Here is a 14,580-nt window from a genome sequence, read left to right as displayed (position 1 = left end):
TATTGAAATACTACTGAATGAATCAAGTGCTTCAAGTCTATAATTCAAGTGCATAGATGATACAGAAGGCAGAGGGAGTAGGGGAAATGAGGTTTTAGTCAGGGAAGGCCTCTTGGTTGAGATGCGATTTTAAAAAATGATGATAATAAGCATGGCACTTGTTACGCGCTTACTATATTTTCAGACTGTTCTATGCGCTGGGGTAGATAACGAGTTAATCAGTTTGGAAACGGTCCCTGTCCCGCATGAGGCTCACAGTCTAATTTGGAGGGAGTAAGATTGAACCCCCATTTTACAGATGAGGTAACTGAGGCCCAGAGAAGTGAAATAAATTGCCCAAGGTCACATCTATATATCTGGTACTTCCTCGAGGTCACATATACATGAAAAGAACATATATTACTTTCCTTTGACTCCAGAGCAACTGGATTTACACCATGTTAGGTGACAACGGGAAGATGTGACCCACAGAGGATGAAGGGCTTTAAACTATTTGGATTGGGAAAGAGAAATCCTTCAGAAGCTGGAAAATGTTTCAGTCTGCAAGAAAAAAAAATGAATGCATCAGTTCTTTAAGCCTGTAGGAATCACTTCTGATGGAGAGATCTAATGCTTACCCGTGTCTGTGCCTGAAGAGGCTGGTGGCAGACATCGGGTTTAGCCACAAGCAACCGTATCCTGTGGTGGTGTGCTTCCTATTACTATTTTCAAATACATTTTCAAAATCTTTCAAGTTCTATTTTCAAATATTCAAGTGGTTGCCCATCCACTTCCACATCAAACTCAATCTGCTTACCAGTGGCTTTAAAGAACTCAATCACCTTGCCCCCTCCTACCTTATATACCTGATTTCCTACTTCAACCCAACCCACACACTTTACTCCTCTAATTCCAACGTACTCACTGTACCACGATCACATCTATCTCACTCCCAACTCTCCCCCCATCCTGCCTCTAGTCTGGAACTCCTTCACCCTTCATACCCGACAGACGACTGCTCTCCGCACCTTCAAAGGCATATTAAAAGTATATTTCCTCCATGAGGTCTTTCCCGAAGGAGCATTCAATTTCTCCTTTCCATTCTCTTCATGTCAGCTCCGCACTTGGATTGGTACCCCTTATCTACCCTACCCTCAGCCCCACAGCATTTTTGTACAGATGCGTAATTTATTTATTTATATTTTGTTTCCCCCTCTAGACTGTATGCTCCTGGTTGGCAGGGAATGTGTCTACCAATTCTATTACATTGTACTCTCCCAAACACTTAGTACAAATACTAATACTAAGTACAAATACTGGATTGACAAATACTTCTTCTGGTGTCTTGATCTGCCCGATAAAAAGAAAAGTCTCCATAAGCCAGACTGGTTAGCCTGCTCCTGTTACGCCCCGGCCATGCAATGCCATGCCATATTGTTAGGAACCGTACTTCACAGTCTCTTCAAAAATATGTCTTCTGCCTCCTTTCTTTGTACTTCCCCCATCTGATGTCACCCAAATTTATGTCACTCTTCCAAAGATAACCCCAGCTTTCTTAATTGGGAAGCCTGTGGTCTAGTGGAAAGAGATTGGAGCTAGGAGACAGGGCACCTGGGTTCTAATCCCAGCTCTGCCGTCTGCTTGCAGTATAGCCTTGGGCAAATCCCTTAACTTCTCCGTGCCTCAGTTTCCACATCTGTAAAATGGAGATAAAATACACATTCCCCCTCTTACTTAGACAATAATCCCCATGTGGGACAAACTTCGCCTGACCAGATTATCTTGTAATAATGTTGGTATTTGTTAAGTGCTTACTATGTGCAGAGCACTGTTCTAAGTGCTGGGGTAGATACAGGGTAATCAGGTTGTCCCATGTGAGGCTCACAGTTAATCCCCATTTTACAGATGAGGTAACTGAGGCACAGAGAAGTGAAGTGACTCGCCCACAGTCACACATCTGACGAGTGGCAGAGCCGGGAGTCGAACCCATGACCTCTGACTCCGAAGCCCAGGCTCTTTCCACTGAGCCACGCTGCTTCCCCAGTGCTACCCCTGTGCCTACCACAATGCTTGGCATGTCGCAAACACTTCACAAATACGTCACTCATAATTATTATTATGGCTACCCAGTAATGTAAGGGTAAGCAAAGAAGTGGGAAATAGAATTGATAATAATAACAATAATTGCTGATCATTGCTAATTGCCTCGCAGGTTGGACATAGTCCCTATTCTACTTGGTGGGGGGAGGGGGAGGCACAGTCTTAATCCCCTTTTTACAGATCAGGTAACTGAGACCCAGAGAAGTCAAGTGACTTACCCAAGGTCGCCCAGCAGACAAGTGAAAGAGACGGGATTAGAACAGAGGTACTTCTGACTCCCAGGCCCCGGCTGTCCGCGGTAGTTCACACAAATACCCGGGTCTACTTATGACTACGTCTCCAAGTCTTTTGACTATGTTCTGTTGAATGTAAAACAGATTCTAACTCCAGATTCAAGTTCTTTAAGCAGGACAACCTAAAATTGAATTCAGGGGCGGGGTGAGAGTTTTATATTTATTATATATTGTATTATATATTATTATATATCAAGAGAGTTTTATATTTTGTCCACAGGACATTTAAAATGGAATAGCTCATCAATTCTAATTAAATATTGTGTAGACAAAACTCTCATCTTTCTCTTGAAAACCTCCCTCGATCTCTCGCTTCTTCGCTCTCTGACTAAATGTAAGAAACAGAGATATTCTTAGATTCCCCCAGAAGTCAATGTTTCCAGGACATTGGATATTTCAGGATGCAAGGCCCAGGGTCACATCTGTCTTATTTAGAGCTCGATATGGCCGGCTTCTGACCGTGATCCTCTCAACACAATGGCTTTCACCTGACATGGGTTTTAGCACAATTCACACTGGCATTTTCAGCACTGGCTATTTCTTTATAGGGACTAGATTAAATTAAAAGGGGAATTTCAGAAAAAAAACAAGTGCTTCCTGAATTTTAAAATCAATTCAGTTAACGTTTAGGGATCTAAAACTTTCTTTAGCCATTTATCAGATACTGCAACTAGAAGAATTGGAGGGAGATCTGTAAAACTATTAATAGAATCTTTAAGGAAAAGGTATTTAACTTTCATCACTTCATCCCCATCCCAGTCCACAGAAAATTTCCTTATTATGTACTGGGTCTCCCTATTCATCTCAGTGTAAAGTTGAGCTGTTGAGAGATTTTTACAAGAAAATAAAATGAGTCATAATAACGCTTCCCTGTAAGAGGATGAAAGTGAAGTATATAATCACTGTTTGAACAGGATGCTATTTTAAAGTAATTGAGACGGCACTTTTCAGGACATTTTAGTGGCAACTTTTCAGAGTAACACACAGTGTTATTTTGTTTTTAGCTTTCTCTCAGAGATACTTTCAAAATCAGGTAATTGAATCCTCTGGGATTACAATTTCTCTGTTCTATCTTTCTCTGACTAGACATGGTGACTAAATGCTTAATCTTTCTTTCTTCCCTGATTCAGTCAGTAACAGATCCTTTGCCTCTGTTTGGTAAATTGATAAAGAAATTTCAGGATAAAAGTCAAATGCACACAGAGCCTCTGTAATGATGTCTACAAACTCAATCTTCCCAACTCTGAATAATAATTCTAGAGAATGCTGAGATGGGAAAAAAGGAGAGTAAATTCTGATTAACATTTACAATAGAAATGTTTTCATTTATATCAAGTTGTCTTGATGTTTTACTGATTCTTAAATCATTTTAATGGGAACTAAAATGTATTCATCCCAAGGGCAATTTTCCTGAAATTCAAATCCACTCTACCCCAAAGCATTGCAGAAAAGCAATGAATTTAGGTGTTTTCTCCAAGCCGATCACAGCTATGCCGCATTATCTGAGGTTTTGCTTTGAGATGTCTTTAAAATGCTTATTTGGTCCTTTTGAGCTGTTTTTTCCAGTTTAATTTCACCATGCAGTAACTATTTGAATATCCTGTTGTTGGCCACTTTCGTCGGGTATTCAAATAAAAATAAAAATGTTGACGAGAATATCAGAGTTTGAGTCTCAATATGCTAGTCTTACTGCCTAATATAAATCTGCCACTGAGTCAAGTCACTCTCTTACCTCGACTGGGAGTCCCCAGTAAGCAAACCCCTCTCAGGGTTGCACCTGGAGAGTTTCCAGTTCTCTACCAGTCTCGGCTACGGGAGGGAGAGTCAAGCAGAGGCCTACTCATTCTATCCCTAGCTTGGGTAGTGGTTAGAGAGTGGAAGGCAATCTGCTAAAAGTTAAGACTCACCCATGCTGGGCAGCGGCGGCATGGGAGAGAGTTGAGGGCAGGGACTCGAGTTTACTGTGCGGAAGGCGGCAGTGGTAAATCGCTTCCGATTTTTACCAAGAAAACTCTACGGATCCACTACCGAAACGATTGCAGATGGAGAGCGGGGTGTTCGGCGAGAGATGTGTCCGTTTTTGTCTCTGTGGGTCAGAAAGGACTCGACGGCCTAAGACAAGTAAGAAAAACTCTGTTACGTTTTGGTGGAATAGAAAAGTATAAGAAATAATTCCAAGAGTCAGGGAATTGTAGTCTAATAGGAAAGGTCAGGCAAACACAAATCTTCAGATCTACAGGAAACATCATAAAACACATATTACTCAAGGTGTCAAAATGTATGAACCAAGATTCCTACAAAATAAACAGAACTTTAAAAACAATCTGGGGAGGCTGACTAGAGGAAGGAAGATTTTACTACTGTTTTGGAACTAAGGACACATTTAGCCTTGATAACAATAAAAATCACAACTGGGGGTATTTGTTAAGCACTTACTATGTGCCAGCCATTATACTAAGTGCTGGGTTAGATACAAGCTGATTGGGTTGGACACATACTCTGTTTCACATTGGGCTCACAGTCACAGTCCCCGCTTTACAGATGAGGTAACTGAGGCAGAGAGAAGTGAAATAACTTGCCCAAGGTCGCAAAGTAGATAAGTGGAGAAGCCAGAATTAGAACTCAGGTCCTTCTGAATTCCAGACCCATGCTTTACCAACTAGGTCATGCTGCTTCTCCGACTAAGCCTTAGGGAAATGGAGAGAACATGTGGACATTATGGTTGTGGGTATGTCTAATCTCACCTTCCTCTTGGGTTTTGTTCCTACTTTAGCTTGATTGCCACATAGAGAAAAATGATAATGCTAACTTCAGAGGTAATAATGATAATAAGAATGCCATTCGTTAAGCACTTACTATGTGCCAGGCACTGTACTAAGCACTTGGATGGATACAAGAAAATCGGGTTGGACACAGTCCCTGGTCCCATATGGGGCTCAACAGTCTCAACCTCTATTTGCATTTTAAGCTCTTAGTACAGTGTTTTGCACACAGTAAGCTCTCAATAAATACAATTGTATGAATGACTGAATGAAGATGAGGTAACTGAGGCACAGAGAAGTGAAGCGACTTGCCCTGGGTCATATAGCAGACAAGTGGCGGGGCCGGGATTAGAATCCATAGCCTTCTGCCTCCCAGGTCTGTGCTCTATCCAATAAGTCATGCCGCTTCTGGTGTGAAGGTGCTCTAGATAGGTGTACGGCTTCTTGGAAGAAATTGAAATCGGTACTTCCAATGAATGTGAGGTCAACCGAAACTAGAAACCTAGATATTCTATTCTCTTTGCCAACCTACAAAGTTCCTGACACATTTCGTCTGTTATGATTCACTGTATCGTGAGAGTAGTTCAAAGGGCTCTTCTTCCATGTTTAATTACCGAAAAGTGAATCATCAAATAAACCGCAAAAAGCATCAAGGGCTTTAATGAAAAACTCAAAGAACTAAGGCCAAGAAAAATGAAGTTAGATACCTAATCAGTATCCTAAGGAATTTAGTTGTCTATGCATCACCCTGGCATTTCAATTGCATTTCCGTCAAGCACTAGACAAACTTATGAGTTTACATCACTTAAGCATAATACAATAATCATACTCTCTGTGTATGATTTGCAGGCTGCCCTTGGGCAGACACTGAAAGACGGTTCCATAGCTCAGATGTTAAAAGACTAACTATGAAAATGTAGAAGAAAAGACTAACTGTGAAAATGTAGAAGAGACTTTAAATGCAAATGATCAAAGTATATAACAATAACAGTTGCATTTATTAAATGTTTACAATGTGCAAAAAATCATAATAGATGCTAGGATATATACGATGCAATCAGATCAGAAACAAGACCCAGTCCACTTGGAGTTCACAGTCTACAGTTGAGGAAACTGATGCGCAGATAAATGATTTGCCCAAGGTCCCAGAGCAGGCAATTGGAGGTGACATTAGAATTCAGGTCCTCTGACTTCCACTTTTTTCTAAGTGACTACTGTGTTCAGAACATTGTACTAAGTTCTTGGCAGAGCTTTCACAGACAATGGAAATGATAAGGCAGCAACAGTTAAATCAACCAAACATATTTATTAAGCACTTACTGTGTGCAGAGCACTGCAGAGGGTTTGTGCAACTGCATGAAACAAAGGGGCAGTTGGGCGGGGATTGTCTCTATCTGTTGCCGAATTGTACATTCCAAGCGCCTAGTACAGTGCTCTGCACACAGTAAGCGCTCAATAAATGCGACTGAATTAATGAATAAATGGCCGGGACAGACCTTCAAGTACTCATAGTCAGACATTGACCAGCATTGACTCTGTGGAATAATTCAAGTCAAATGTGTCACATCCCAAATCTAGTAAAATGAAACAATATCCTAGATGACTGGCTGTGGAATCAGCCCCTAATTTTTCCTCCTAAGCCATTTGATCAATCGATCAATGGCTCCAAATAGAAGTAGAGAAGATTTAAGTCCAGTCTCAGATTCAGGAGACCAGCTGAATCCTAACAATTATCTGAGAAGCAGTAATAACTAAGATCCCCCAGAATGGACAGATTACAGTATATTGTATTACATGTAATGGCTTTGATATGTTTATTATTTTAAGAATTTTCTTTGGGCAATTTCTCCTTTGAACCAAGGACTTTTCACTGTTTTTTGTTTTTTTTACAGTGCTACTCCCTCTCCCCAAGATCGCACACATTTATACCATACCACTGTAAAAAACAAAACAACAGTGAAAAGTCCTTGGTTCAAAGGAGAAATTGATTCAGCTGGGAATCAGGTGACCTGGGTTCAAATCCCCATTTTGCCCCGGCTATCGGCTGTCCCTGGGCAAGTCACTTAACCTCTCTAGGCATCACTGTCCTCCGGTGTAAAATGGAGGATACAATAGAGGATGAGTCTCTAGTGAAACAAACTCTATTTGGTCGCATGACCTTATGCCAAACACAGCACTTAGGACCCCTGGGCTTAATAAGTGTTAATGCCAGCTCCCCGATAGATTCTAATTGTGGGCAGGAAATGTGTCTACCTGCTCTGCTGTACTGTACTGTCCCAAGCACTTAGTACTGTGTTCTCTGTACATTGTAAGAGCTTAGTAAACACCACTGATTGATTTAAAGATTGATATCATTATTACTGTACACAAGAAAATGCCCACAGTGTAGTACCTTTAATATATGTTTAGTCATTAGTCAATATTTAGTCAGTAGGGAGTAGTTTAGTCTTCAGATTGATTATTCAATCTATACCTCTGTATTAATGCAGCAAGTTTGTTTGCTGGTTGCTAATGCAAACGCCTCGGTGTGTGACAGGAATTTCCAACTCACCAAAATCCCAAATCCTAAACATGCTTCCCCCCGCCCCCCCCCCCACCGACCAGAACAGCAGGAGAAGCTGAAGCACGGCTTAATGGACAGAGCACAGGCCTGAGAATCAGAAGGACCTGGGTTCTAATCCCCACTCTGCCACAAGTCTGCTGTGTGACCTTGGGCAAGTCACTTCCTTTTTCTGGTCCTCAGTCAACTCATCTGTAAAATAGGGATTAAGACTGTGAGCCCCATTTGATACAGGGACTGTGTGCTACATGATTAACTTGCATCTACCCCAGCGCTTAGAACAGTGGTTGGCATATAGTAAGCACTTACTGAGTACTATAATAATTATTATTATTGTTATACAGTATGGCTCTGCAGGGATTTCAAGCTCTTCATGGGCAGGGAACATATCTGCGAATCCTGTTGTATTGTACTCTCTACCTGTTGTCGATTTGTGCATTCCAAACGCTTAGTACAGTGCTCTGCACATAGAAAGTGCTCAATAAATACTATTGAATGAATGAATGCTCTGCATATAGTAAGTGCTCAGTAAATACCAAGGATTGATTACCATGACAAAGTCTCTCAATGACCCTCTCAGCTCTCTTCATAATGATAATAATTATGGTATTTGTTAAGCACTTACTATGTGCCAGGCACTGTACTAAGCACTGGGGTGGATACTAGCAAATTGGGTTGGACATAATCCTTGTCCCACAGTGGGCTCACAGTCTTAACTCCTATTTTACAGATGAGGGAACTGAGGCACTGAGAAGTGAAGTGACTTGCTCAAGGCCACAGAGCAGACAAGTGGCAGAGCTGGGATTAGAACCCACAACCTTCTGACTCCCAGGCCCATGCTCTATCCACTACACGATGCTGCGTCCCTTAGCAGCTCTCCTCCCAAATCTTCCCTAGGCCATTTCCTTGGAAAGACCTCTTCACCTTCAAATTTATTTTAATATCCATCTCCCCTCTAGTCTGTAAGAACCTTGAGGGCAAGGATCATGTCTACTAACCCTATTAAATCACACTCCCTCAAGCAATTAGTATAACGCTCTGCACACCATAAGCACTCAATAAAAAGCTTTATTCAAGGTAGAAAATTTCACCTGATAACAGAGATTATTTGCCCCGCAGCATTACTGGAGAGAGGATCTAGTCGGGGGAAAATAATAGGCAAAGGAGTCTTGGCGATCCTTTAGCATCGACTGTAACGTCTGGCAAGAATTTTTTTTGTAAATACTTTGGAAAGTAATGCTGGATAGCAGAGCGAGATTGGCGCATCAGTTGCTCATTTTATAAGTGCAGAGGGTGGGCGTGTACAAATGGTGTTTGGGAGAGAATTGAGAGGATTGGCATTGCTCTTTTAATTAAGAACTTGGCAGGTAGCCATGCCGGAAGAGGATTATGAAGTCCTGTTAAAGATTAAAGAAAAAGAGATGGGAACGGAGTTCTGAGACTAAGCCATTATAGAAATTCCGTCCATAAGGGAGTTTCCGTTGCATCCTGCTCTACATGATTTCCCCAACTCTCTGTGCTCTCCCTTTTGAATCACCTATGTCTTTGGGAGTGTACCCTACATAATAGCTTTATACTCTGCTTGGAGTCTATACTTACTACATGGAGTACTAAGCGCTTGGAAGAATATAATACAACAGAGTTGGAAGGCACATTCCCAGTCCACAATGAGCTTACAGTCTAGAGGGTGAGGAGCCAATGACGAAAGAATTCTGGTAATGTTGCCTTAAGCCACATTTCCCAAAAGCAAAGTTTAAATTTTTTTTTAATATGAAAGAGGTTTGAAATTAGCTGAGGAAAACTATTTGAACATCCATAAACATAATTTCCTATTGTGGGAGTCCAAAAATAACATGTTGAGTTGCATTTTTGTCCTCTTCTCTATCTCTGTCTCTCCTTCAAGCCCTCTCTTAGATCACAAGACTGATGTAATGGGAGAACTTTTCTTGATCCCAGAAAAGGATTTTGCTCACCAGACAGATTTTACTAGCTATACTCTGCAGGTCAACCCTCTTTTACAGTTACAAACCCCCAAAAGAAGTAGTATGGTCTACTGGAATGAACACAGACCTAGGATTCAGAGGACTTGGGTTCTAATTTCGCATCTGCCATGTGTCTGCTTTGTGACCTTGGGCAAGTCGCTTAACTTTTCTGTGCCTCAGTGACCTCATCTGCAAAATGGGGATTAAGGCTGTGAGCTCCATGTGGGACATGGACTCTGTCCAACTTTATCTTCAATCTACCCCAGCCCTTCATACGGTGCCTGACACACAGTAAGCGCTTAACAAATGCTATGAAAAAAAAAAGAGAGAATCTCAGTGTTAGTGCGGGTTAGTGTATATATATATACACACACAGTGTATATACACACATTCATCACACACATCTATTTTAATGGTATTTGTTAAGTGCTTACTATGTGCCAGGCACTGTTCTAAGCACTGGAACTAAACAAATACAGTTGGACACAGTCCCTTTCTCACATAGGGCTTGCAGGCTTAATTCGTGTTTTACAGAGGAGGTAAGTGAGGACCAGAGAAGTGAAGTGACTTTCTCAAGGACACAGAGCAGACAAGTGGTAGAGCCGGAATTAGAATCCAGGTCTTTCTGACTACCAGACCCATGCCCTATGATAATAATAATAATCATGATGGCTTTTGTTAAGTGCTTACTATCTGCCAAGCACTGTTCTAAGCACTGGGGTAGATACAAGGTAATCACGTTGTCCCACATGAGGCTCACCAGTCTTAATCCCCATTTTACAGATGAGGTAACTGAGGCACTGAGAAGTTAAGTGACTTGCCCAAACTCACACAGCTGATAAGTGGCAGAGGAGGGATTAGAACCCACTTCCTCTGACTCCCAAGCCCATGCTCTATCCACTAGGCCGTACTGCTTCTCACAACAATTCATCAACTATCCTTTGCACTCTAGAGGCCATTCAGGTGAGGGAGATGTATGCTAAAATTGTTCATAATAATAATAATAATAATGTTGGTATTTGTTGAGCGCTTACTACATGCTGAGCACTGTTCTAAGCACTGGGGGAGATACAGGGAAATCAGGTTGTCCCACGTGAGGCTCACCGTTAATCCTCATTTTACAGATGAGGTAACTGAGGCACAGAGAAGTGAAGTGACTTGCCCACAGTCACGCAGCTGACAAGTGGCAGAGCCGGGAGTCGAACCCATGACCTCTGACTCCGAAGCCCAGGCTCTTTCCACTGAGCCACATTGCTTCCCTAAAATTGTTCATGTTTGAAATTACCCTCAGGGACTGTGAAGTTCTTTCAACTGATCCATTAGTCCATAGATAGTATTTATGGAGTGCCTTCTATGTATGTACCAAGCACAGTACAATACACTGAAGAGAGAACACTAGAAGAAGAAACTATCCTTGGCAAATAGCACAGAACCTATCGGTAGGGTGAAATATGTGTGGCCCTTTCTTTTTCCATTCACAGTTGTCATAAGCTTCTGAGCATAATAACAATAATACTCATCATAATAGTATTTGTCAGGCGCTCCAAAGTGGTCTTTGGAAGACCAAACGACTCGATTTAGCATATTTTGGACACATAATCAGGAGGACTGATTCTCTGGAGAAGACACTAATGCTAAGAAAAGTGCAGGGAAGCATGAAAGAGGCAGACCGGCAGCTAGATGGATAGAGACCGTAACAACGATAACATAACAACCGTTACGGTCTCTAACCATATATCCATGGAGAAAGTATATCCATGGAGTCACTAAGATTCGGAAACGAATCGACGGCACTTAATAATACTATTTGTCAAGCACCATTTTAAGCTCTGGGGTTGATACCAGTTAATTAGATTGGATACAATCCCTGTCCCACATGGGGCTCACAATATCCACTCTTTCCTCCTTAGAGGAAGGGAAGAGTAAAGATGAATAAACACAACTCACTCAATGGTAACATTTTTAATATCACTATTACTTCTACAGCAATCTATTGTATTTATTGAGCACTTATTGTCTGCACATCACTGTACTAGGTGCTTGGGAAGAGTACAGTATGGCTCAGTGGAAAGAGCCTGGGCTTCGGAGTCAGAGGTCATGGGTTCGACTCCCGGCTCTGCCTCTTGTCAGCTGTGTGACTGTGGGCAAGTCACTTAACTTCTCTGTACCTCAGTTACCTCATCTGTAAAATGGGGATTAACTGTGAGCCTCACGTGGGACAACCTGATTACCTTGTATCTACCCCAGCGCTTAGAACAGTGCTCTGCACATAGTAAGCGCTTAACAAATACCAACATAATTATTAAAATTGGTAAACATGTTCCTACCCACAATGAGCTTACATTCTAGAAAGGGAGACAGACATTAATATAATTTATGGATCTGTATTTAAGTGCTGTGGGGCGGAGGGAGGGATGAATAAAGGGTGCTAAAAAGACACATAAGAATATTAGTAGGAAAAATGCAACTTGACAGCTGTTTTTTTGTTTTCTTCTCAGAAGATCTGGATTCTTTATTACTGAGATAATTTTTACAAAAGTCTGCTATAACATCTAGCAGTTCTTTCTTTTCTGAGAAAGAGTAACTCACTAGCTTTGACTGAAATACTCCGATTTTATAGAATTAGTCTATGACTCGAGTGCAGAGGGTAGGAACAAAAGACTACTTAGATTGCTTTTGAAATTATATCCAATTTTAAGAAGAATAAATCCCCCAACTGGTTTTAGTAATGGATCATCATTTAATTTCCATAGTTATCTGAAGACTTACCATGTCAGCTAAACACTGCCAGCTGGAGCAATATTCTCCTGTTATATTAAAGAGGACTTTGGGGCCAGTTTGGAAGAGTCAGGTGTGCACTTTCTGTTCCTTTTATTTATACGGAAGCTCCTTTTTTATTCGCACAGAAGCTCATTAGTGTGTTCTTTTAAAAAGGCTTCAGTTGCATTTAGCACCTGAGCAAAGACAATTTTACAAATGAAGGCAAATAGAAGGGAAACAGATGCAAATTACTTTCAAACTTAACATTAACTTCAGATACCTCTCCTAAATTGGCAGGAAATTCATCAATATATCTTGCCTAGAGGAAAAAGCAAGACACTGGGAGTTAAAAGACCAAGAATATACTACGATTTCTACCCCTGAGGTCGGAGTGACCCTGTACAAAACACATCCTCCCTGGGAATCATTTACCGCCTCTGTATATTGGAGATGAGGTAACTGTTCTCCTGAAAGCTCGTTGTGGGCAGGGAATACGTCTATGTATTGAGTACTCACCCAAGCACTTAGCACAGTGCTCTGCACACTGTAAGCACTCAATAAATTTGATTGATTTACTGAGTGAATCAGAATGTAGCCCCATTCAGACTGGGACTTTAATTTTCTTCTTCAAATGCCGTGGAGTTTTTTTCCAGCTGTAGCAACTCCACGGACAGACCCTCTTCCAAGTGTCTCTTCTTCTGTCATTCGGTTATTCTGGTATTTGTTTCTACCCTAGTGCTGAGCACATAGGAAGCGCTTAATAAATAGTATAAGAACAAACTGAAAATAGGGTGAATTTATTTGTCAACCCAATGTAGATTCTTTTGGAGGAATATAAATTCCTTATTAAAAGAAAAGCTACAGCTCTTCTACCTCTACCCAAATCATTGACTCTCAGTAGCTTCTGAGGCTTTATAGCGACTTATCCGTAGCAACTCATTTCCATAAATGCCTAGCATTAGTTACTGCATCTTTACGAAGCCCACAAAATCTGGACTTGACAATAATGAAGTTTTAATTGCATCAGCCGTTCAGTGATCATTAGTCCACACTTCTACACATTTTATGGCTATCATATGATTAAACACCTAAGTGCCTTGCTGAAACTCTTCTCTACAAGTCTAGCATTTAAATCAGCAATTTGAAATGCTGCAATGGACATATTGGTGGTTTCCCCAAAAATCGTCATCACTGTGAACTACAACCCTGTTATTTCGCATTTGGATAGTTGTCCAGTTCATGATGATAGCATAAACTGCTATATCTTTCATCATTAATTAAGTTCTGCAAAATCTATAATAATAATGATAATTCACAAGTATTATTAAGGTATTTGTTAAGCACTTACTATGGACCAAGCACTGTTCTAAGCACTAGTGTAGATTCAAGTTAATCAGGTTGGACACAGTCCCTGTCCCACATGGGGCTATACCTTTATCCCCAATTTACAGATGAAGTAACAGATTTAGAGAAGGTCCAAGACTTGTCCAAGTTCACAGAGCAGGCATGGCAGAGCTGGAACTGGAATCTGGGTCCTTCTGACTCCCAGGCCCATTATCTATCCACTAAGCCAGGCTGCTTCTCCAATATTTTGGTCTTCAATACATTAATCTCTGGTCGAGCGACACAGAAGTAGAGCTGAGGAACGAGGAGTTGGGACTTTCCAGTGAGCCCAGCTTCTAACCAACTCCTGGAATGGTTTGCCTCAGAGGTCTCTGCTTTGAAATCAAATGTATAAACATGGAATTCTGCAGAATTCTCTGAACTTTTAATAAATATTTTCAGGGATGAAACTCTGAAAACTCTTTGAAACAGCTGAGGCTTCTTTAAGAAAACATTTGGTCTTTTCTCAGTAAATCCTCCAAATAGCAAATTACTCACAGTTCACATTTTATCATTTGTGAGATCCCTGCCTAGAATACCCTGCTTAGAAATGAGCAGGCAGAATCACAATGTTAGCGGCCTATTCAGGTAGGTATAAATAAGTAGATGAAATTGCAGGTTGTTTTTTTTAAGCATTTAAGATTATTTCCTGGTGCCTTGACCCTGCTTTTTTTTCCCCCTGACTCCATGAAAGGAAGAGTTTTTTGAAGAATGAAAAAAGGCAAAAGAGAGACAAAATAATGTGTTAGAAGGCAAAGGTG

The 14,580-nt window shown here is 41.0% G+C and overlaps 1 long non-coding RNA gene and 1 other non-coding gene across 2 annotated transcripts in view; one reads left to right on the top strand and one right to left on the bottom strand.

Moving 5' to 3' along the window:
• The first annotated feature begins 4,131 nt into the window (after positions 1 to 4,131).
• On the top strand, positions 4,132 to 4,269 carry LOC114805996. Its single transcript, XR_003754127.1, has one exon. It is a non-coding gene; the product is annotated as a small nucleolar RNA SNORA7 (small nucleolar RNA).
• A 125-nt stretch (positions 4,270 to 4,394) lies between these two features.
• The window catches only part of LOC120639034, a 162,132-nt gene continuing 151,946 nt past the window's right edge, over positions 4,395 to 14,580 (bottom strand). Inside the window, exon 3 of the long non-coding RNA XR_005661153.1 lies at positions 4,395 to 4,484. This is a non-coding gene — a long non-coding RNA (uncharacterized LOC120639034). The remainder of the gene's footprint in view (positions 4,485 to 14,580) is intronic.

Source organism: Ornithorhynchus anatinus, chromosome 20, assembly GCF_004115215.2.
Source record: "Ornithorhynchus anatinus isolate Pmale09 chromosome 20, mOrnAna1.pri.v4, whole genome shotgun sequence".
NCBI classification, from domain to species: Eukaryota; Metazoa; Chordata; class Mammalia; order Monotremata; family Ornithorhynchidae; genus Ornithorhynchus; species Ornithorhynchus anatinus.
The sequence above is the reverse complement of the archived record's forward strand: the minus strand, read 5'-3'. Positions and strand labels throughout refer to the sequence as shown.